Source organism: Pinus tabuliformis, chromosome J (genome assembly GCF_031772625.1).
Source record: "Pinus tabuliformis cultivar Carrire ecotype Pingquan chromosome J, CPIR1, whole genome shotgun sequence".
In the NCBI taxonomy this organism is placed as follows: domain Eukaryota; kingdom Viridiplantae; phylum Streptophyta; class Pinopsida; order Pinales; family Pinaceae; genus Pinus; species Pinus tabuliformis.
Window position 1 is genome coordinate 1106601940 of NC_142295.1, and position 23580 is coordinate 1106625519.

A 23580-nucleotide genomic window follows, 5' to 3' on the forward strand; every position below is an offset into this window, starting at 1 on the left:
TGAAGAGGTGAGTCACCATATTTCACCATTTTCAACTGCTTTCAAAGCCTTACAAAAGCTGAAAGAATTCTATGACTTACATTCTGAACTTGAAGTTGTTCATCTCATGATTAAACTCTTCACTCTTGAATTACAAAATAATGATCCTCTTGCTCTTGCGTCCGAAGTAAAATCTATAATGCATGATATCAAAGCCACTAAGGTTGAATTGGATATTCATCTTATCGCTTTTCTCAAGGTACTTTATCCTACTTACTCCAATTATCTTGAGTCATTGCAAGCAAATGGAAATCTCAAAGATATTACCTTTGACTCTCTTGTGAAAAAATTTTCTCAAAGAGAGAAAGAATTTGGAAAGAAGACAACCCCTGAATCTTCTGAAGAGGCTATGTGCCTTGCTCATAAAGAAAAGAATCTTGCCCAATATTCTTCCAGAGGAAGAGGTGGTCGAAGAGGAAGAGGAAGATATTTTAGAGGCAGGGGGGCATACACTCTCAAGGAGATAAGGCATATTTGAATTGCATATTCTACAAAAGAAATGGATCACATGATGCCTCCACATGCAATTTACCTTGGGACAAAATTGAGCAGCAAAGAAACGAACGCAAATGTAAAACTAATGACAAAGACAAAGGTAAAGCACCTGAATCCGCTCATTATGTTGTGGCACAATGTAATATCAAAGTAAATGAAGATTTATTTAATGCTTCACTTGCTTCTTGGAAAAATGATTGGTTGCTTGATTCAGAAGAAACTTGCCACATGACTCATAAAAAAGATTTTTTTGAAGAATTACTGACAATGTTGATGGAGAAATATACTGTGCAAACCAATAAAAAATCAAGCCATCAGGGCTTGGCACAATCAGGCTTAAATTGCCTCGTCTTCCATACTTTCTTATGCATCATGTTCTATATCTCCCATAGATGAAGAGAAACTTGTTGTCCTTAGTCCACATCCACCAACAAGGTCACTCCATTCATATGTGTGATGACAAGCTTGAGGTGAGAAAAGCATTTGACCACTCACTTGTCATGAGGGGAATAAAAGAAGAAAGGCTTCTCAAGCTGCAAGGTACCTCTACTCGTGCACAACAATTCTCATACAATTCTCATTATGAAGATGGTACACTTCCATCAAGTTTATTATGGCATGCTAGAATTGGACATTTGAACTATGATTCAATTGGAAGTACTGCTCCATTTGTGCTAGCCATGCGGACGTGTGAGAACCGTCAAATTTCTGCATATCCAACTTGGGAGGTCGCTGACTGGGTGGTGGATGGGAGTGCCAAACGTGAGGAGAGTGGCTAGACTCACCCTCATGGTATTCATGGCCATTATACGCCTCCTCGTGGGCTGGCTTCTTGCCCTTTGAGAATGCCTCCTGTATCTGGCTACTCATTCCTTTAAGCTCAAGTTCTATGTGGTCACTCATTCCTTGAAGGTTAAGTTCTATCTTGTCCACCGCAGTTTGGAGGGAGTTGACATAGTTTTCAATTTTGTCGATCCTTTCATTGGCCATCGCTTGAGCGCGAGTTTCTACCATACACCAACCTGATGAAAAATTGGGACCGCCTAAAAATTTTTACTAAGAAATTGAATGGTACCACCTTGCTCAGCTCGTCATCCTGATACTGATGGGCTAGGTCACCAATAAGCGCCCCGGAAGATCTCACTCCTAACGGAGTTTACTCCTTCCTGATCAATACTGCAGCCGCCAAATCCTCAAACTGTCAATGCCGCCAAAAGTCCTGCGAAAATCATATCCAGGTACAGGAACCCTTCGCAACTACTCCGATCTGGTGGATCTGAGATATCTGAATGGTGGAACAACTGCTACTGCTGATCTGGAATATCCGATCTGGTGGATCTGAGAGATCTGAATGGTGGAACAACTGCTGCTGCTGATCTGGAATATCCGATCTGGTGGATCTGAGAGATCTGAATGGTGGAACAACTGTTGCTGCTGATCTGGAATAGATGATGTGTGATCCCCCGATAGAAATGGAACTATGGTCTTGGGGAGTGTCAGGTGCTACATATCGCAATATACATAAGGGTCTGACAGTAGTACTCGGCCCGATGTTTCAGGGCTCTAACTAAGGAGGATCGACCGTACCCTTAGCCGTACAACCCGACTACCCTATCGTATGGGCGAGTAATCTCTCCGAGTGCTGTTCTCGTTGTACTGTAGCAACAAGACGGCCGAAGGTTTATCTATGGCGAGGTTTCAAGGGAGCTAGGGGGCTTCCTATATACCCAAAGGGTACGTGGAAGACAGTCCGTGCGCGGTTCTGTCTAATGCGATACTACTCGAAGGGGTACCCACAGGGGTTACAAGGGAGTCCAACAGACGTGACCACCTCTTGTATTTCCTGCGTGCATGCCTCCCCAAATCCGCAAGTTTATGCGCTTAACGATAGATCCCGTGGTTTAAAGACGCCGGAACACGTCTCTAGCCTAAAAAAAATTTGCTAAAATTTGGAGATCCCACCGAGCCCTGGAAAGTGCTCTGATACCACTTGTTATGCTCTTAACCTGCAAATCAATACCCAAGCGAAGAAAAGATACCGAGAACACAAAATATGTGAAGACAATATACCCAGAACACAGAATAGCAATGATTTTATTATTCAGAGAGAAATGTTCACAGGCCTCTTCGAGGGGGCAACCTCCAATAGAGCAGAGCTCGAATACAACACAAGACACAATGCTCCTCGCAGGGAGTCTCTATCCTTTATATATGACTCATACATGCAATACCACGAGCCAATATCGTGGGTTTTATTAATACCATCTATCTAATACTACCGCCTATTTACCATCTATCTAATACTTCCGCCCATTTGCAACTAACTGTGGTCCGGTTATTAATTGCGGGTTAACCACTTACAAATATTAATATGGGCTTTATTGACTCTTGACTATGACGTGATCCCAAGACATAAATAAGGGGGTTAGGGTGGGACCCTAACACCATTCCAGAGGGAAGGATGAGGACGAGATAACCGCTGTCCCTTTGACGGGAGACCGAATGCAAACAAGGCAAAGCAAATCAAAGCGAATCGGCCCAGAAAAGGAGGTGGAGATACCAGCTCGGTGCAGGAGAGAAAAGAAATGATTGAGGATTAACGGTTCGGCGAATCCCTCAGGATCCTTGATCCTGAGGGATCGTTGTTTTATCTATTTTTGCACTTAGACATCTCTGCCATCACCCTTATAAAAGGGACAACACTGTTAGCTCGAGAGAGAGTTAGACATGATTATGTTTTTATGTAATTTCTTTTAAGATCAAAACTTTGATCATCGAGTCTCGATAAGAACTAGTTTATTGTAATTTTTCTTTATGCATTAATACAAACTTGGTGATTACTTCATCTCTGAGTCTAGATTAACCTCAAGCGGTGTACCCCTAGATGCTAAGGGCCCAGCCCTGGAGGAAACTTGCTCCTGTATTATTACGTTGGTTTATGCGTGGTTTGCTTATCGTCATTATTTGGTAATCTGATGTGTTTTATAAGTTTACATCACTTGCTCTGTTATGTTTAATTCATTAAGGTTTCCACAGACAAAACTATTGTATTGACTCTGCATCATATTACTATTCTTTTCAGAGTTGATATAATATTATTAGTCTCAACAGAATACTGTTACTATTCCATTACAGAGCTCTTGTGTTGTACATTCACGTTACAGAATTCATCTTGGGAGTTATGTTCTTTACGATTGTTGAATTGATGGACGATGCTATTCTATTTTGAAACACAGTCATATTCCTTCTAACTGAGATTGATGCTTAGATTAGATTACTATTTAAGTGTGTTGTTTGCATATATGGCTTCCAATCGTTGTTCCATAACTTATCAGTAATCAGTGTTGTTCCATTGGTGTGTGTTGTTCGATCTACCTTAAGAGTGAAAGATTGTCGTTTGATTATGATTAATGCATTTGATTTGATAGATTAAGTTTGTTACTGCTTGTGAGACTTAGTTGCTGTTCTATTTCTTAGCTGCTGTTCCATTTAAGAATTGTTGTTCCATTACAGACTTGTTGTTCGATTTCTTATTTGCTGTTCCATTTTCTTATCTGTCGTTCCATTTACTGGCATTTGTTATTTTGGTGTGGGAGACGATCTAAGGCTGTAGTGAGCCTTGGAATTTACTGTCTGGCTCCCAGATCCATGATCTGTTCTCTGATTTCCTTTTCCATCAGTTTCCAAAGGGATGGGTTATCACTACTGAACCCTTGACTGATAAGTTGCTTAGTCTTTTGAGTGTGTGATTTACTCTTTTGAAGTAGTTAAGTCGTAAACAAGCATCCGTTTACTCTTGTATTTTTGAACACTGTACTACTAGCATTACTCTGGCAAATGATAGTCTCAAACTGAGACACTCTTTGAAATAAAAAAACGCTCCCAGATTGACATATTAATGTGAGGTAATTAGAGGTGAAAGAGACCCTTTTTACAGTTCTACAGCCAGCTCCCAAAATCAGCTCTTATGTAACTCCTGGTGTCAGTTTGATCCGGATTTAAACAGGAACACAATAAAATACAGAGATAACCATAAAGAAAAATATGCATCGGAAATAATACTTCATTTCATTGATGTAAAATACAGAAATATGCTTACAAATAGAAATGGAAATAACCCAGCTAGGGGGATGGTAGCTTATCTCTGAGAAGAGATGTGTCGGCTAAATGCCTCTAAACTATTCTCCAACAACTATGTTACAAAGAGGCTCGAGGGCCTATTTATTGTTGAGAAACAATGGAAAACCCCTTCACATTCCAAAACCTAACCCTAGAAGATGAAACGCCAAATTGTGGGCCCCGTTTTTGGGTAAGTTGGTACATCAACTTCCTGGGGTCGCGAATTGGTCGTACTATCTCCGTTTGACGTGCATGATAGCCCGTTGGAAAGATCTCTCCGAGGACTACGACAACAAAGACGATTTTTAGATGAAAAGGTGGTGGATTTTCCAAAAAACGTCGTTTAGGGCCTCAAAACAGCTTCGGAAGTTTAGGACCCGAAAAACTGCTAAAAATAGTAAACTGTGCTATAATTAAGGAAACAGAAAAACTGAAAGAGACAGTTGTGGGGGTCCAAATGGGATAGGTGCGTGGCCACCAACATCCACCTGGATCACAGTTTCATGCCTATGTTATGCCTATTTTGTAGAATTCACACCTCTGCTCTGACATGGTATAATATAATATGCTGCCCATCCTCCAATTCAGTTTCCCATATAATAAGTTGCCCATATAATACGCTACCTGAAGCCTGCTCCAACTGTCCATACAGTGTCATATACGTTTTATTATCTCTGAATAGTCCGCCCTCCAAGGCGTTATGCTCAAAGATATCACAAAACTCCATATTTATACTTAATACCCAATACTGATGTACCAGTTACATATGGATACTAGGCATGAGTGATAGGAGAGCCAAGAAGTGTAAATGCGCAATCTCTGCCTGTTTAGGGGTGACCAACGTGATTTTTTAGAGCTTGCTCATTCTTTTCATCCTTCCGACCCACTGCCAACATCTTTACAACTCTATTAAGAGAGCTCAAACAACTGTATCTAGAATGGTTGTTGCCCAAAACTCAGAACTATAGTAACGCATGTTTCTCTTTCGTTGGTCCGACTTGCTGGAATGGAATTGCTGGTGGCTATGGTGGTGATGGCAGCTCTTGTTTTTTGATCGTGGCTCAGAGGCCACACCTGATATTGAACCAGACTCCCCTTGTGTGCAGTGGAAACATGATGGCCTCCCTCCGCACTGCGTTTCTTTTATACGTGGTCATTTGAAATTGATGTGTTTGAAAGCTGATATTTATGTTTAATTTTATTGATGGAGATGTGCAATAAAAGTATATACATTTCCAATGTCATATACACTGTTTCGTTTTCTGGTATAACGTTGTTTTCATATACAGTGTTTCACATACATGCACGCTGCCTATTCTATCTATACTCGTAATACCGCACTGCCATATGCCATATGTTGTTCATTTTAATACATAACACTGCCTATTCTATCCATAGTGGTAATACCGCGCTGCCATATGCCATATGTTGTTCATATTTAAGACTGTTGGTTTTAATATACACTACTGTTTTAATACACTGTTATTTGAATACTCCCTCCACTACATAACCCCCTCCCCCAGTTAATAACTCTGATATATTATCCCTCATTTTTTTTCTCAAAAGTTAAACAGAGTTTTCCACCAGAAGTACAATTGTTTTACAGTATATTGCCAGAAGTAATTTTTTACAATACATTGATTTTCTAATGCATTCAATCATATCTATTGTGGGAATAGTTCTCACTGGCGAGGAGAACTATCCTGAGTTGTCCCGAATGATAAAACACACCCTCATTTTCAATGAGTTGTGGAAGGGAGTGTGTGTTGGAGACGAAGATAAAGAGCTAGAACAACCTACCTCAGACAAAGAGTTCACCATTTGGGAAAATAGGAACAGCAAAGCCTATGCATTAATTGCAGCATCTGTAAGTGAAGAGGTGAGTCACCATATTTCACCATTTTCAACTGCTTTCAAAGCCTTACAAAAGCTGAAAGAATTCTATGACTCACATTCTGAACTTGAAGTTGTTCATCTCATGATTAAACTCTTCACTCTTGAATTACAAAATAATGATCCTCTTGCTCTTGCGTCCGAAGTAAAATCTATAATGCATGATATCAAAGCCACTAAGGTTGAATTGGATATTCATCTGATCGCTTTTCTCAAGGTACTTTATCCTACTTACTCCAATTATCTTGAGTCATTGCAAGCAAATGGAAATCTCAAAGATATTACCTTTGACTCTCTTGTGAAAATTTTTTCTCAAAGAGAGAAAGCATTTGGAAAGAAGACAACCCCTGAATCTTCTGAAGAGGCTATGTGCCTTGCTCATAAAGAAAAGAATCTTGCCCAATATTCTTCCAGAGGAAGAGGTGGTCGAAGAGGAAGAGGAAGATATTTTTGAGGCAGGGGGGCATACACTCTCAAGGAGATAAGGCATATTTGAATTGCATATTCTACAAAAGAAATGGATCACATGATGCCTCCACATGCAATTTACCTTGGGACAAAATTGAGCAGCAAAGAAACGAACACAAATGTAAAACTAATGACAAAGACAAAGGTAAAGCACCTGAATCCGCTCATTATGTTGTGGCACAATGTAATATCGAAGTAAATGAAGATTTATTTAATGCTTCACTTGCTTCTTGGAAAAATGATTGGTTGCTTGATTCAGGAGAAACTTGCCACATGACTCATAAAAAAGATTTTTTTGAAGAATTACTGACAATGTTGATGGAGAAATATACTCTGCAAACCAATAAAAAATCAAGCCATCAGGGCTTGGCACAATCAGGCTTAAATTGCCTCGTCTTCCATACTTTCTTATGCATCATGTTCTATATCTCCCATAGATGAAGAGAAACTTGTTGTCCTTAGTCCACATCCACCAACAAGGTCACTCCATTCATATGTGTGATGACAAGCTTGAGGTGAGAAAAGCATTTGACCACTCACTTGTCATGAGGGGAATAAAAGAAGAAAGGCTTCTCAAGCTGCAAGGTACCTCTGCTCGTGCACAACAATTCTCATACAATTCTCATTATGAAGATGGTACACTTCCATCAAGTTTATTATGGCATGCTAGAATTGGACATTTGAACTATGACAACCTCTACTTGTTGAAGAAAAATGGTGTTGCTAGTTTGCCTACAATTCTAGGAAACTTAAGTAATGTGATTCTTGCATTCTAGGAAAGCACATCAAACAGTATTTTCATGATTCACATTCAAGAGCACATAGAAATCTTGAAATCATTCATTCAGATTTATGTGGTCCAATTCATGTTCCTTCTGCAAATGGAAACAAATATATGATGACATTTATTGATGACTACACTAGAATTTGTTGGGTTTATTTATTGAAGAACAAATATGATGCTTTTCAAACATTCAATAACTTTCATAAATGGATTGAAAATGATGCACAATCTCATATTGGATCTATTTGCACTGATAATGGAAAAGAATACACTTCAAATGAATTTGAAAACTATATTCGCCAACATGGGATCAAACGTCAAACAACTGTGCCTTATAATCCCCAACAGAACAGTCTAGCTGAAATAATTAATAGGACAATCTTAAATATGGTACGCTCCATGATGCTTTTCAAAAATGTAAAATTGATGTTCTGGGTTGATGCAGTTCTATGTGCTGTATATATAAAAAATAGATGTCCATCTAATGCTATAAAAAATAAGACTCCCTATGAAATGTGTTATGGGCACATTCCTTTGGTAAATCATCTGAGGGTCTTTGGTTCCACCTATTATGCCTTGATACCAAAGGTACATAGAAACAAACTTGGTGCAAGAAGTCGTAAGTGTATCTTCCTGGGGTATTCAAACACCTCCAAAGCATACTGTCTCTATGATGTAGTCAATAAAAATTTTGTTGTATCTAGAGATATAATCTTTCTTGAAACATCAAAAACTGACAATGTTGTTGAGAGGCAACTTGATCGCTTGGATAAATTTGCAAATGCAAAATCATTTCAAGAATTTGATACTCAGATTCCACATCTTGAAGGGGGGATTCCTATACTAGATCAACCTGTGGAATCTTCTTCTGAAGAACTCTCTCCCCCGCATGAAACTCCAACAACGGATGATACTTTAAGTGATGTGATTGATAGAATTGGGAGACTCGATCTTGATTCAGTCCCAAATCAATCAACGGAGCAACCTAGACGATATGAGAAAGGTCCCCCAAAGTGGCTGACAAAGACACTTGAAAGTGTTCATCCCGATGAAGTTGGAAAGACAGTAACTAGAAATTCAAACCAGCAAAATGGAGGTGATGTAGATGACTCTGATTCACCTGTTGATATGGATGTTTCTTATGATTGTGAATTGAATTTGTCTACAGATTTCGAACCAACTTCCTTCAAAGAAGCTGCTTCTCATGATGAATGGAAAGAAGCGATGCAAAAGGAGTATGATGCCCTCATAAAGAATGGAACTTCGAAGATGGTTGATCCTCCATTAGGAACCAAACCAATTGGCTGCAAGTGGGTCTACAAAAACAAGTATAAAGTAGATGGCTCACTTGACAAGCACAAAGCCAGGCTTGTGGCAAAAGGTTTTGCACAAAAGGAAGGGGTCAGTTATGAGGAGACTTTCCCCCACAGCAAATGGGCTACCATCTAGACACTCTTTGCCCTAGCAGCTTAGAACGGTTGGAAAGTCCATCAAATGGATGTAAAAACTGCTTTCTTGAATGGAGATCTAAAATAGAATTTTTTTATGTCCCAGCCTAAAGGATTTGCTATGAAAGTACATGAACATAAAGTATGCAAACTCGTGAAATCCTTGTATGGCGTCAAACAAGCACTGTGAGCCTCGTACGAAAACTAATTGAACATCTTCTGAAACTCAATTTCAAACATTATGATCTTGATGATGCAACTTTATTTGTCTAGTAAGTTGCCAAAATAGTTATATATCTTGTGGTATATGTAGATGATCTTTTGATGACAGGGAACAATGAAAGCTACATTGCATCCATAAAGAAGGAATTGAGGAAAGGTTTTGAATTGACTGATTTGGGCTACTTTCATTACTATCTTGGTATTGAAGTAACTCAACATCCGCAATCCATATTCCTTTATCAAAAGAAGTGCATTGGAGATCTGTTGAATAGGTATGGCATGACAGAATGCAATCATCTTACTACTCCAATGGAACAAAACTTAAAGCTCACATCCATTGAAGGAAAAGCATTTGCGAATGCAACAAAGTATAGACAGCTTGTAGGAAGTCTCAACTACCTAACTACTACCAGACCATACATTTCATTTGTTGTTGGAATCCTCTCCAAGTTTATGCAAAAGCCTTGTGAGGGACATTGGTCTGTTGCAAAAAGAGTTCTAAGGTACTTGAAGGGAACTTAAGACTTTGGAATCAAGTATACACAAGTGGACGACTTCAGCTTGATTGGATACTCTAATTCAGACTTTGATGGAGATAAAGAAACTGGGGTATCTACTTCAGGTTATGCTATGAGTCTTGGATCAGGAGTTTTCTCCTCGAGATCACACAAACAATCAGTTCCAAAAAATTCCACAACAGAAGCAGAATATGTGGCAGCAGCTGAGGCAACAAAAGAAATTGTGTGGCTCAGGAAAATTCTTGAAGATTTGCAGGTAAAACAAGTACAATCGACTCCACTCATGATTGACAATACCTTGGCAATAAAGTTGGCCAAGAACCCAAAGTTCCATGATCGAACGAAGCACATCAATACTAAATATCATCTAATTCGACATCATGTTGAGGCCAAAACAATCCATCTCCACCATTGTTCCACTAATGAGAAAATTGCAGACATCTTGACCAAAGTGCTTGGAAGAGAAAAGATTGAATGATTCAGAATGATGCTTGGACTCACCAACATCCCTTCAAATTAAGGGGGGGAATGTTGACACCTTATCATCAAGATTTGGTAAATAAGTATAACTGATGTAAATAAATAATAAGAAATATGAATAATCACTGGGAGATGAAGTGAACAGTCTCTCCCTCATGTATATAGTAAAGACCAACCTGAATGAATATGAACAAATTGATTTTTAGGAGTTACTGCCTAGTTTGACAAAGCAGAAGGAATTATCTCCTTCAGGTTTGTGCAGTTATTTTTGAGCCAAGTGAGCAGTGTGAGGTGGAAATTCACACAAGTGGAAGCACTGGACCCCGGGAAAAACTGCGTAAGGAAACAGGAGGCTTGGAAGGTAGAGGAGAAGGTTATGAGAGCCTTTGACTGTTTATGAGCAGTATTGTTTGATTGTTGAGAGAGCAGGATAGTTTGGGAGCTGATTTTTTTTTAATCTAAACATATTTCCACTTTTATGATAATACAGAGATTGGGGTTTTAGGCCGAGGCTTTCCCCGGGTTATTTCTTCTGTGTTATGTGTGATTGATTTCTCATTCTCAGTTATATGTGTTCTCATTAATCTTGCTCATATTCGATTAAGCTTCTGCAAAGTTTGTTGTAGAAGTAGATATTGTATTTGGCGCTAGTATATTGCATAATCTGTTGATCTACAGTGGGAATTTCTACATGGTATCAGAGCAAAGGTGATCAGAGCTGTGAACGGTATATGAAGAAGAGAAATCGAAGTAAAAAAATTTGGGCCGTGAGTTCACAGAGAATATATGAAAAATTTTGTGCAAAATTTTCAGAAACAAATAGCATATCTAGATTCCTTGTGAAAAAATACCCAGATTCAAAAAAAAAAAATCGGCTGAATCAAAGTTAAAATGAAGGAGATATCGTTGATTTAAAATCAACTCTTTTTCCAAAAAAATTTGTGATGGCGGGAAAGATGAAACATATTGGTGTGCTAGCTAAGAACTTGTATCATCTTGAGGTACAAGATGCATGCAAAGCCTTCAGGAGCAAGGCAAAGGTTAGGGACTTGGTGGTTGAGAGGGAGAGTACATTACCTCTCAACATGCACCGCCAGAAGAAGTCTCATACAATTGTGGAGGAGCCACAATTGGTGAAGTAGCTTCAGGAGGTTTTGGAGCAGCCACGACTGGAAAAGCCGAGAGGAGATCAAGTGGAGGCATCCACCCATGTAGAGACCTCCAATAGGGGGAAATTTCGAGCCAAGTGGGCAAAGGGAGCACATGCATCCATACCTCTAGGTAGGAGGTGGGGCGATGTGAAGTGACAGTCCCACGAAGACTGGAATAGGGGCAGGATCATTGAGGTACCCAACCTCTTTGATTAGACCTTGCTACGGGAGCCCAAACGAGGAGTAGCATGACTAGCTAAGTGGGTAGAGATAGATGCGGATGGAACAACAGAGAGAGCTACAGTTCAAGAATCCCAAGACAGTGTAGAGCTAGTAGGCTACAACAATGTGAGAGGCACATGAGTGTTGCACCAGTTTAGGATGGCACAGAGAGGTGTGCAATGGTGCAAGATGCATGGAATGTTGTAGTAGCTCAGATGTCATAGAGGGAGCACTTCTATGTGGTAGAAGAAGCTTCAACATCAGAGGATGTTTCTAGCCCAACAGGGAGGTCAGTTGGGAGAATTTTTTTGTTTCTAGAGTTGCTGGAGCAACAACACTAGGGAGAAGTGTTCCATGCAGAAAATTCCAAAGGTTTGGGATCGAGTTCGAGTTGAATGCCTTTATTTTTGAGAGAGAGTGTTGAAAATAGCAACAAGAAATTCTAAAAATAGAAATGCTAAAAATAACATTGCTATAAATATCATTTCAGGTACTAGTGTTGGACATAGTAACAAGGAATGAAAAATGGAAGTGGTAAAAATAGCATCACTATAAATAGCATTTCGAGATAGATTCCAATTTTAGTTAGTCCCTAAGCTAAAATTGAGAATTAAAACTCGAATTTGATCTTAGCAGCTGTTTGTAAATTAATTAATGAATTCATCTTGAGTTAATTAGTTGTAGAAAATCAAACATGAAGTCTTTGTGAAGACAAGCAACAATTTCTCCATTAATTGATGAATTTATCCCTTAGTTAAAGAGATAAGGATGAGTTGTAATTTGAGTTGTAATTAGTTAGCTCAGTTAACTGAGTTAATTCCAGTTAGATTAATTCAAACAGTTTGTTGAATTAATTGTGAGTTCAGTTAGTTAATGCTTGCATGCATGTAACTAGTGTACTTCAGATAACTGAATATTCTCTCATAAATAACTCATGCATGTCAATTCAGTTAGAGACCCAGTTGAGATCAGAGGAAGGGATAATGTACTATTATTTGGGGGAATTTTCCTATATAGGAAACTCATCCATGTAGAAGGAATTATCTCCTTTAGGTTGGTGCAATTATTTGTGAGCCAAGTGCGCAGTGTGAGGTGGAAATTCACACAAGTGGAAGCACTAGACCCCAGGAAAACTACACAAGGAAGTAGGAGGCTTGGAGGGTAGATGAGAAGGTTGTGAGAGCTTTTGACTGTCTATGAGAAATATTGTTTGATTGCAAAGAGAGCATGATAGCTTGAGAGATGATTCTTTTCGTAATCTGAACATATTTTCCACTTGTATGATAATACATAGATTGGGGTTTTAGGCTGAGGCTTTCCCGGGGTTATTTCTTCTGTGTTATGTGTGATTGATTTCTCATTCTCAGTTATATGTGTTCTCATTGATCATGCTCATATTCAATTAAGCTTCCACAAAGTTTGTTGTAGAAGTAGATCTTGTATTTTTCTTTAGTATATTGCATAATCTGTTGATCTACAGTGGGAATTTCTACACCAACTGCAATATGTTTTATGTAGGCTACAACCCACAGGAGGCTCCTACCTCAACAGGCTCCAACCTGATGTTTTTGAAGCCACTACTTGAAAGGAGACCATAATTCCCTGATGCAAACAAGCAACAATAATGTGTTGGTTTACTTGGCCATAAATTATGCATATCTCCATCTTCATTTCTGCCTCTTAGTCCCTTCAAATCTGCTTCACATTATCATATGTGCCAGGTAACTAATGCATAATACTTAAATCCATTTCACTCATTCTCCCACTCTCTAAGCACTACTTTACCTCCAAAATCACATCCTTTATAAAGATAATTTGATGGTTTTTTGTATTCCACATTGGAATGTGAAGTGAATAGGCTTGAAAATTTGCCTTCCACGCATTCATTTCCAAACTCTTCATATTTTGAATATTATAAAATAAATAATTGCTCCACCACATATTATTTCAGCCATCTATAATGATTAGGTTCCTCAATATCAACATAATTCTAAAAAAAACATTATACCACCACAACAAATGCAATCATTCTCCAATGTAAACAATACGCACACAACATTATTATGAAAATAATGCAAGCATATGTATGAAACATTCACTCTCCACAACCATCTATTTTTTCATATTCATCATTTTTTCATGCCATTGCCTCAACCTCCATGAGTCTTTTCTTGTTTTTCTATCATGGAATCTTGCCTTTGTTGTCATGGAGTCTTTCCTTTGCTATCATGGAGTCTTGCCTTTCCTATCATTGACTCTTGCCTTTGCAGCACAACAATTTGGCCTATCAACAAATTAGTGTCACCACAAATTCTTCATTAAACAATATCTACAACATTATCCAAGCATTAAGCCATCAACATGCCAAAATCAATGTTCTACTAAACCATCAATGTATCTGTTGCTCCTTTGTCCCTTGCTCTTGCATACCTTGTTGCTCCTTTGCTTGTTGTTCCTTGTGCTGCTCCTTTGCCATGCTTATGCATACCTTGTTGCTGCTCCTTGCCTTGTTGGGCTTGTGCTACTCCTATGTCTTGCCTTGCTGGTCTTGTGCTACTCCTTTGCCATCAATGACAATAATGCCAACAATATATGGCAACACACTTGTCCTCCTCCTTTCATTTTGAGTAGTGTCTTCCTTCCTCTTATTACCTCCCCCTTTGACATCAATGGAAAGGGGGTTACAAATGGCTTATAGCCCGTAAAATATTCCTCGGTGTAGTTGTCATCATTACATTAATACTTTATAACCTCCAACGTATTGTTCTACATAAACAATGTTGACACTATAATTAAATGAATGCAACTTCAGATGGCTTATTAGGGCTCCTCCATATTGAATGAATGCTACTCCAAAGTGAACGCTGCTCTATATGACATATAAACATTGTAAGAGAGGTGCAAGGTATTGTTGTGAGAACATTCAGAAATCAAGAATACTATTAAGAGAACACTTTGTAAGGAAAACCTGGTATGCATGAGAAATGCATTATATTGAGCACTGCTTGATATTAAAAAAATGTAGCATATTTAATACCAAATGATAGTATTAAAGCCATTTTAAAGAAACATATTAAAGCAGGAATAAGACTCTCATGTATGATGATTTAAACCAATAATTCATATTTTCTTCCAAAGTCTTGAGTACCAACAATAAGGCATCAACAAAGGCTTAAACACAACTAAAAATTTTTCTTGAATGTGTGTTTGAGATGTTGGCTTGTAGCAACTTTAAAAGCTCGAGTCCCCAAGACAATAGATCTATATTCAAGAGTTTTTAACAACATCCTTAATTTGAGAAATTAGAATTTTACATGAGTGAGGATTCCTAATATTTTCGACAAAAATGTACTTTAATTCTCTTAGGACATGTTTATATAAAATCCCAGCCCATTTAAGATCATTAGGAGTGAGATCATCAATAAAATTGACAACCTACGTACCATGTTAAAGCCAAATAACCATTTTTGGTCCAACAGAACCATGTCCAGTAGGCAGTGTGGCTGGACCCATTACTACCCCTTGATATCCTATAGGGTACTAGACACTAGATACAACAAGGTGTCATGAATCCATATATCATGTTGCTGGCATTGCATAATGTTTTTGATACCAATACAAATTGATGAATAACATAAATTTAACTAGTCCTAGCACACAAAACTGTGTTTTAATACTCAGGGAGATTCGACAATCTTGATAGCATCCAACATGTAAACATAACAAAGCTCTACAACTTGTCTTTGTACTCTGATGAGGGAATCATACTCTCCTTAAGACCCTTCCTCTTACGGATATCAGTCATAAGCTTCCTAGCTTGGGAACCAGATTCCAATGGATCATATCCACCATATCCCAGTGTTCAAACACACATTGAGGGAAAGCGTGGTCAAAAGTTGCAGCACGAAGAGTACTTGAGAATCCAAATGATTCAACAATAGTGGAGTTCCTAGCCTCTACACTTCTTCGAAAACATGGCCTCTTTTCTGGTTCAACACACCATAAGTACCACCAAGGGCATTCTTAGGAGCTTGAATCTCAACAAGATATACTGGCTCAAGAAGTCGTGGTTTGGTAGTATGATGAGATGCATACATAACCCTTATGGTCGTTGGGATAATATGGCCACCTCCTCTATGGATGACATCATTGTGAAAAACCACGTCACAAACCTCAAAGAAAATACCTCGTATCTTTTCTTTTGCAAGAGGACCTTCCTTAGAATTGGAATGCAACAACCACAAAATCTTTAATTTCATTCAAGTATTGAACTCCCTTACACATATCCACCACCACTACTAGGATCGAGCAACCACACTGAAGCAATCAAGAAGGAAACGTTGTTGAGGATTCTCCTTCATAAGATGCACAAGTTCATGGCCATATAGTGAATTCATCTGTGTATGAAGAGAACCCACACACAAGGAAGCTATACAGAGCGCTGAGATATCAAGGATTTCGCCAGATTCGAACAATAATTAATTATACCTGTAATAGTCAATCTGCAACACAAAAAAATAATAATTATAATTATTCTTTTAACATACTTGGAGCATGCAAGGCTAAAAATTCGATAATATTCCCTTCAATCACTTTAGATCATGCGGGAGTGATACAATTTTGCAAGCTGTCAAATATTTGTCGATATATAACACCAAATTTGATTATCTGCCATGTGTTTTACTCCTGCGTTAACGACCTTCCTTCCAGCATATGACGCTACCAACACATGTCAATACTTTAATATGAACGTTGAAACAAGACCTAACAACTTTCTTGTGCAATAGAATGAGTCGAAAGGCATTTGCAAGGGATGCGTCGATGCCAATCATATCATCTTCCACCTCTTGGTTTCATTTTGTTGGAGCAGTAACAATGCATTTTCCAAATCAATATTGCCAAGAACCTAATTAGAAAGAAAGTGAGAATGCCAAGGATTATATAATCATGCGTGGTCACTTTTGGAGATCTCAATACCAATTTAAATGAACGTTGTTGGAAGAGCGTTGAAACAATAGAACGTTGTGGTCGTACGTGGCCAATTCCACTGACCACACCACCCTTTTAGCTAGCCTTTCCAAGATATTTCCATGGGTTTTTGCTGAGATAATTAAATTATCGCTACCTATTAGATCAAGATATTTAAGGCTAATTAAATCCTCGAAGGAATTTGGAAGCCTCTCCAAACTGCGCGAGCATGACAGATTTAGGTGTTCGAGGTTGACCAAATTTCCAATTAAATCCGCCAGTGACTTCATTTTCCAAGCATTTATTAACTCAAAATGCTTCAAAGATGACAACTGACAAAATTCATTTGGCAACGATCTCATATTATTCTCCTCAGGTAACCAAATGTAAATCAATTTGAGGTGCTTCAGTTGTCCACTTCAACAATATAAATAACTCCAACACGACGCTCCATAGTCAATTCATATCGACACTCCATATATCAACGTGCCATGCATGAAAACTAGACACTCCATATACCACCAACACGACTCTCTGATATTCCAATTGATGAAAACTGGACTTGATGACTCTCTGATATTCCAATTGATGAAAACTAGACTTGATGTTGATACAAAAAGTATTTATATCCCTGTGTTTATCATAGAATCTGACAATCGCTTTTCCTATAATTCAATAACATTACCATCACACATCCTTGCTTATTTGCCTTCAAGCCATTCACAATGTGACTCAATGCTCTGATTTCCAACCCAAGTTTGAGTGTCTTGGCCTCCAAGTAAGAGCTCTTTATTCTCATGTAAATGTTGCTACATACTCCATGTAAAATATGTATTAGCACAATATGTCACAACATATATTAATATATAAATTCCATTTCCAATATAACACCACTTCATATAATATGCCAACGTCGATATGATTATAGCACATTATATCCATGGTAGTATCCTCTGTAATATCAATATATCCATGCATGAGTTATCATATTATTCACATGAATTAATAACGCAGTATTAATGTCATGCATTTCCCACATATATCAATGTAACGCACCATCAGTGTTTATAATAATGCTGCCATGTGAAAGCTACTCCAATTATCTGCTCTTTGACAGGTAAATTGTAATAAGCGTGCTTCAGCACCACTGTGTAACTCCTCTGGGTTTGCAGCTCTACGTAAACACTGCCATTGTAATAATTTACTCCTCAAGTCTGCATGATTTGTAAAACTTCAAATCTGCTACTCGATGTCTCAAGGCACGTCGAATTCACTAAATTGTAATGCATGTCACTGTCATACCATTCATGCTAGTCCACTGTTATACTCGATACTATCATTCATTGATTATGCAACGTTCTTTATTTAGGTAATGTTCCATTCAATGCTCCTTTGAGTTAATTTCCTTAAATCGTTTCTTCAGGTCTTATGCCATAGATTCACACATCTACATTGATTGACTGGTACCGACCACATATCAATTTTTTGGTATAACACTCTAGTGTCCAGATTTTGTAACGCTTAACCTTCATTTCAATGTGCCTAACAATAGTTGTTGATCAATGCTCATGATTGTTTAATGATTTTTGTAAGTATCAATGTAAATTCTAGATGCAAAATAATTTCAACATTTGCACTCACACGGACATCAATGTATCCATTAATTTATATGAAGGAATTTATTAACTTGATACTTCACAACATCAACTAAAGCTTCATATTTTCTTAAGTCCCAAGATTCATAGCTTCTTCCTCAATAAATCTGAGGGTTTTTTTCCTCCATTACTCTAACTCCTTACATACCGTAGTCTTCGATCTGTGTTTTCTATCAAAAACCCTAAACGCCTTGTGCAAAGCAATTGCAAACATATTTGGGTCTCATTCTCTAGATACAACAATCTTGGTATGTTTAAAACACTTCATAGTTTTTTACTCTCAAGGTGTGAATATTGCCACTAATTTTGTAATGTTGAAAATTGGCATATCACACGTTTATATACCTTGTGAGTTTTCTTAAGTCTGAAGTACATCTTAAAATTAGTTTTATTTCTTGTAAGAAGGGTTGAGTAGTCTTGGGTGTGGGGTCTGATTATCTTCTTTATTTAGAGGTATCGCCGCATTGGACTCCATTTTCTAATGTGGCGGAAAAACCGCCCATTATTTGCACTACAAGGGGGGTCCAGGGGGGTGGAAACAATATTTAGGATCCCCCCTGGAGGGGGATTGGGGGAAACACCCCTAGAGCTAAAAATAGATGTAAAATTGCCTTGTAAAATGTTGTAATTTCGTAGTCAATCTGGGTCGCTCATTAAGCGAAAATATGATGATAGAAGTTATATTTAATTTAGGGGTTTTTCCCCTAGATGGAAACCCCTCGCTATATATGAGGGAATTGTATTACGGTTATGTAGATGTGTATTATGAGCAAGAAAGACAAAGGAGATTGTGTGAGAGCGAAGAGGGAATTACAACAGATCTGTTGTAGGTTGTATCTCTTCATTATGCTGGATAATATAAAAGGAAGGATTGGTTGTTTCTCCGTGGACATAGCCCAAATTGGGTGAATGACGTATATCTGTGTCTCTCTTGTTTTATGTGTTTTCTATGTTTTATTTCTGCAATATTTTATGTGTTCCATTGCCCTGTAATATGTAATTTTCTAACAAGAAGAACCAAACATATTCCTTTTTTCTTTTTGATCCTTTATGCAGAGAATGTATGTTATCTTCAGAAGCCTTTATCAATGTTTATGGAGTTTCTAGAAGCCTTATTTGATCAAATCTGTGTGATTCCCGACCTTTCAACAATTGCTCCCAATATAGGTCATTCAACATCCATATTGATGTTTTATTCTTCACTAAGAGAAGTTAACCACGTAGACATTGCATGGTCGAGGAAATTGAGTCAACCAAATAGTATTTTGACTGTATATCTCATTGTTAACAAACCCACTTTGCTTTAATTCAACACTTAGCTTCTAGAAGAAAGAACTAAATTAATAATTATGGATATGAAGAAATTGTCTAGTCTCTATGACTTTTCCTATGTAATGTTTTTGCTAGAATGAAAACTTAAGAATATATGGGTTGATTTACACCTTTCATTTTGAAATGCAATTGAACATAATCAAGATTTTATTGCAAAGACACTTCATTGCTTAAGGAGGGCTCCCACCCTATGTTTATTCCTTATTCATATTCCAAGGAGCTCTTTTTGGCGGCTTTGATGAGAACATTTTATGGGATGCTCTCCCCTGGGATGTTGTTTCTCATTTAGCACTGAATGGATGACTGCCTTGGTTTGTAGAAAAGCTCCCCCTGAAACCATGATGCATTCATTGTGTCATTGAAGTAACAAGTTGCTCCTTTCTCTTCCTATTCCACACTTTTGTACACTGCTTTCTCTTGTTTTCATTTCTCTCATATTTTTCTCTTCTTGTAGTTGATTCCATCTTCTGTCTAGTGTTCTTTAGAATATATGGCAGCTTACAATCCTTGGCTCTATGGCCAAGATTATTACACACAAAACATCTTGTGTGGCAAAAAAATAGAGAAAATTGTGTGTTTATTTTTGCGTTCATGTTTTTCTTCATATACACTTTGCATTCAACTGCTTTATGTCCAAATTCATGACAAATATAACAATAACCATAGAAAGAGTTTATGTACCTAGTTGCTGGTGTTGTCCTTTATTTGCTTGCTGGATATTACCTTCTTTTTTATTGCATGTTTTGTTAAATAGTCTTAATCTTCTTGTTCTTACAATCTGTTGCCACATGTCCATGTTCATGGAAAGAAAATCATGTGATGTTTTTCCCACGAGAAAAGAATATCCTTTGAGATCTTCTGAACTTGTTCAGCTCATTCATTGGATTTTGATATTGTTTCTTGTTATTGTTTTCTTTACAAAACATGATGTTGTTAGACTCTTCTTCTATAGGTCCTTTTAGAGCTGCTTCATTATCATCTTTAATGGTTGCCTTTGTTGAGTTCTTCATGGAGGAAAGGTCCTCTTCTAGCTGCTTACAAAGCCTATTCTTTTATTCTAACTTACTTCTAGCTGAATCAACCTCAACTTCTAATATTTTACGATGTAGGTCTCTCTCCTTGAATTTACTGCTCATCACCTCTTCTAGTCTCCTCGCTTCTTCAAGTTGTGTCTCTAGGTTGAAAATTTATTCCTTGTACTCATGCTATTTCTCATCACATATCCACACCAGTTCTTCAAATCTTTGTTTTCATTCTTCAATCTTTCAAAACTAGCTAATGATAAGTCAAGCCTAGCTTGATTTTCATCTGTCTTTTCTTCATGAGGGTCATGTACATTCACACAGGTAGAGATTTCATTTAACTAAACACTTTCCTTTTGAAAAGGTTTTTCCTCCTTCCTCTTTCTCTTTTCTTTCTCTGCAGTATTGTTTCTAGCCTCTCCACGCATGAGTTTCAATCTATCTTAGATTTCTTTTGTAGAAGTTAAATCTATGATTGTATCAAGATCCTTATTATGAAGATTGTTATACATGACACATTATGCTTTAGAATTCCACTGTTGTTCTTACAAAGAGGGAGAATCTTTGTAGTATCCATCACATACTAGTTTCCATACACCAGGTCCATAAGATATCACTTCAGATCTTACCTTATCTCTCCATTCATGAAAGTTTGTTGTACTCATCACATGTACACTTTGATAGTCCATGACTTAACTAGATCTACCTTCAAGCTGTTAGGATTATACAAAAGGAACCAACTCTGATACCAATTAATGAAAACTTGACTAAAATGGGGGGTGGGGGGGGGGGGGGTGGTGAATCAGTTTATCATATTAATGGACATTAGAATTCTTTTATTTAAACTCATTAAATGAAACATTACATGAGAAGCTTAACAAATAATGACCAACGGAATGAATATGTGAACAAAAATTAATAATCCGACCAAAAAATCACATGAACACATAATAACAGCACATGTTGACACCAAATATATGTGGAAACCCATAAAGGGAGAAAACCATGATTTTATTATTTTTGTCATTCAAAGGAAAGCTCCTACTTCTTATTACATCTAATTTTTTTAGGCTCCAACCTACAGGAGGCTGCTACCTCAATTTTCTGCAAGTTGCAACATGCGAGGAAGCTCCAACTCCCATATGTTTTTTGTAAGCTACAAACCACAGGAGGCTCCTGCCTCAACAAGCTCCAACCTGATGTTTATCAAGCCACCACTTGAAAGGAGACCATAATCTCCTAATGCAGACAAGGAACAACAATGTGCTGGTTTACCTAGTCATAAATTCTACATATCTACATCTTCATTTCCGCCTCTTATTCCCTTCAAATATGCTTCACATTAGCTTCATATGTGTCAGGTATCTAATGCATAATACCTCAATCAATTTTCACTCATTCTCCCACTCTATAACAACTACTTTCCCTCCAAAATCAACCTTTAATAAATATAATCTGATGGTTGTTTGTATTCCACATAGGAATATGAAGTGAATAGGCTTGACTCTTTTGCTTCCACTCATTTGTTTCCAAACTGTCATATTTTGAATATTATAAAATAAATAAGTGCTCCGCCACATATTATTTCAAACATATATAATGACTAGGTGCCTCAATATCAACATAGTGCCAAAAACAACATTATACCACCACAACACATGCAAGCATTCTCCAATGTAAACAATATGCACATAAAATATGAATATAATGCAAGCATATGTATGCAACATTCACTATCCAGAACCATATATATGTTTAAATTTATCTTTTCTTCACTCCAATGCCTCAACCTTCTCGAGTCTTATCTTGTTTTGCTGTCATGGAATCTTTCCTTTGCTGTCATGGAGTCTTGCCTTTGTTTTCATGGAGTCTTGCCTTTCCTATCATGGAGTCTTGCCTTTGCATCACAACAATTCAGCTTACCAACAAATTAGTGTCACCACAAATTCTTCATTAAACATATCTGCAACATTATCCAAGCATCAAGCCATCAACATGGCAACATAAATGTTCTACGAAACCATCAATGTATATGTTGTTCCTTTTTCCCTTTCTCCTATATACCTTGCTGCTCCTTTGCTTTTTGTTCCTTTTGATGCTCCTTTGTCATGATTCTGGGTACCTTGTTGCTTCTCCTTTTCTTGTTGTTCCTTGTGCTGCTCCTTTGCCATGCTTTTGCATACCTTGTTGCTGCTCCTTGCCTTGCTAGTCTTGTGCTACTCCTATGCCATCAATGACAATAATGCCAACATACATTGCAATTTATCCAACGTCACAATGTGACATTACAAAACTAGTGAACCACATTTACTATTGTTCTTGACTATGTTTGGTTTAAATATTGGGATTTTTTGGTTTCAATATTTTCTTTTAATATTAGGGTTTCAATATTAAGTTTTGAGATTAGGGTTTTAATATGTTAATATTAAGACACTTATGTGTTTAATGACCTTGGTTTCATTATTTGGGTTTTAATACATTACATTGTAATAATCCAACATATCACTGCTACATTGCAGAAATTGTCAACTACATTTACTAAGGTTTTTGATTATGTCTCGCTTTAATATTGAGGTCTTTTTATTGACTTTTAATATTTTTGTTTCAATATTGGGTTTTGTAATATTTATCCCTTGGGTTTTTAATATTTATAATCACTTGGGTTTATAATATTAATCCTTTAGGTGTTTTGATTCCTTGGGTCTATAATATCAATAATCCTTTGGGTCTGTTAATGTGTTGAGTTTATATTATTAATAATCCC

At 37.5% G+C, this 23580-nt stretch overlaps 1 pseudogene; it reads right to left on the reverse strand.

The window, feature by feature from the left end:
* Positions 1–15569: 15569 nt before the first annotated feature.
* Positions 15570–22987, reverse strand: LOC149230919 (elongation factor 2 pseudogene; annotated as a pseudogene).
* Between the last annotated feature and the right edge of the window lie 593 nt (positions 22988–23580).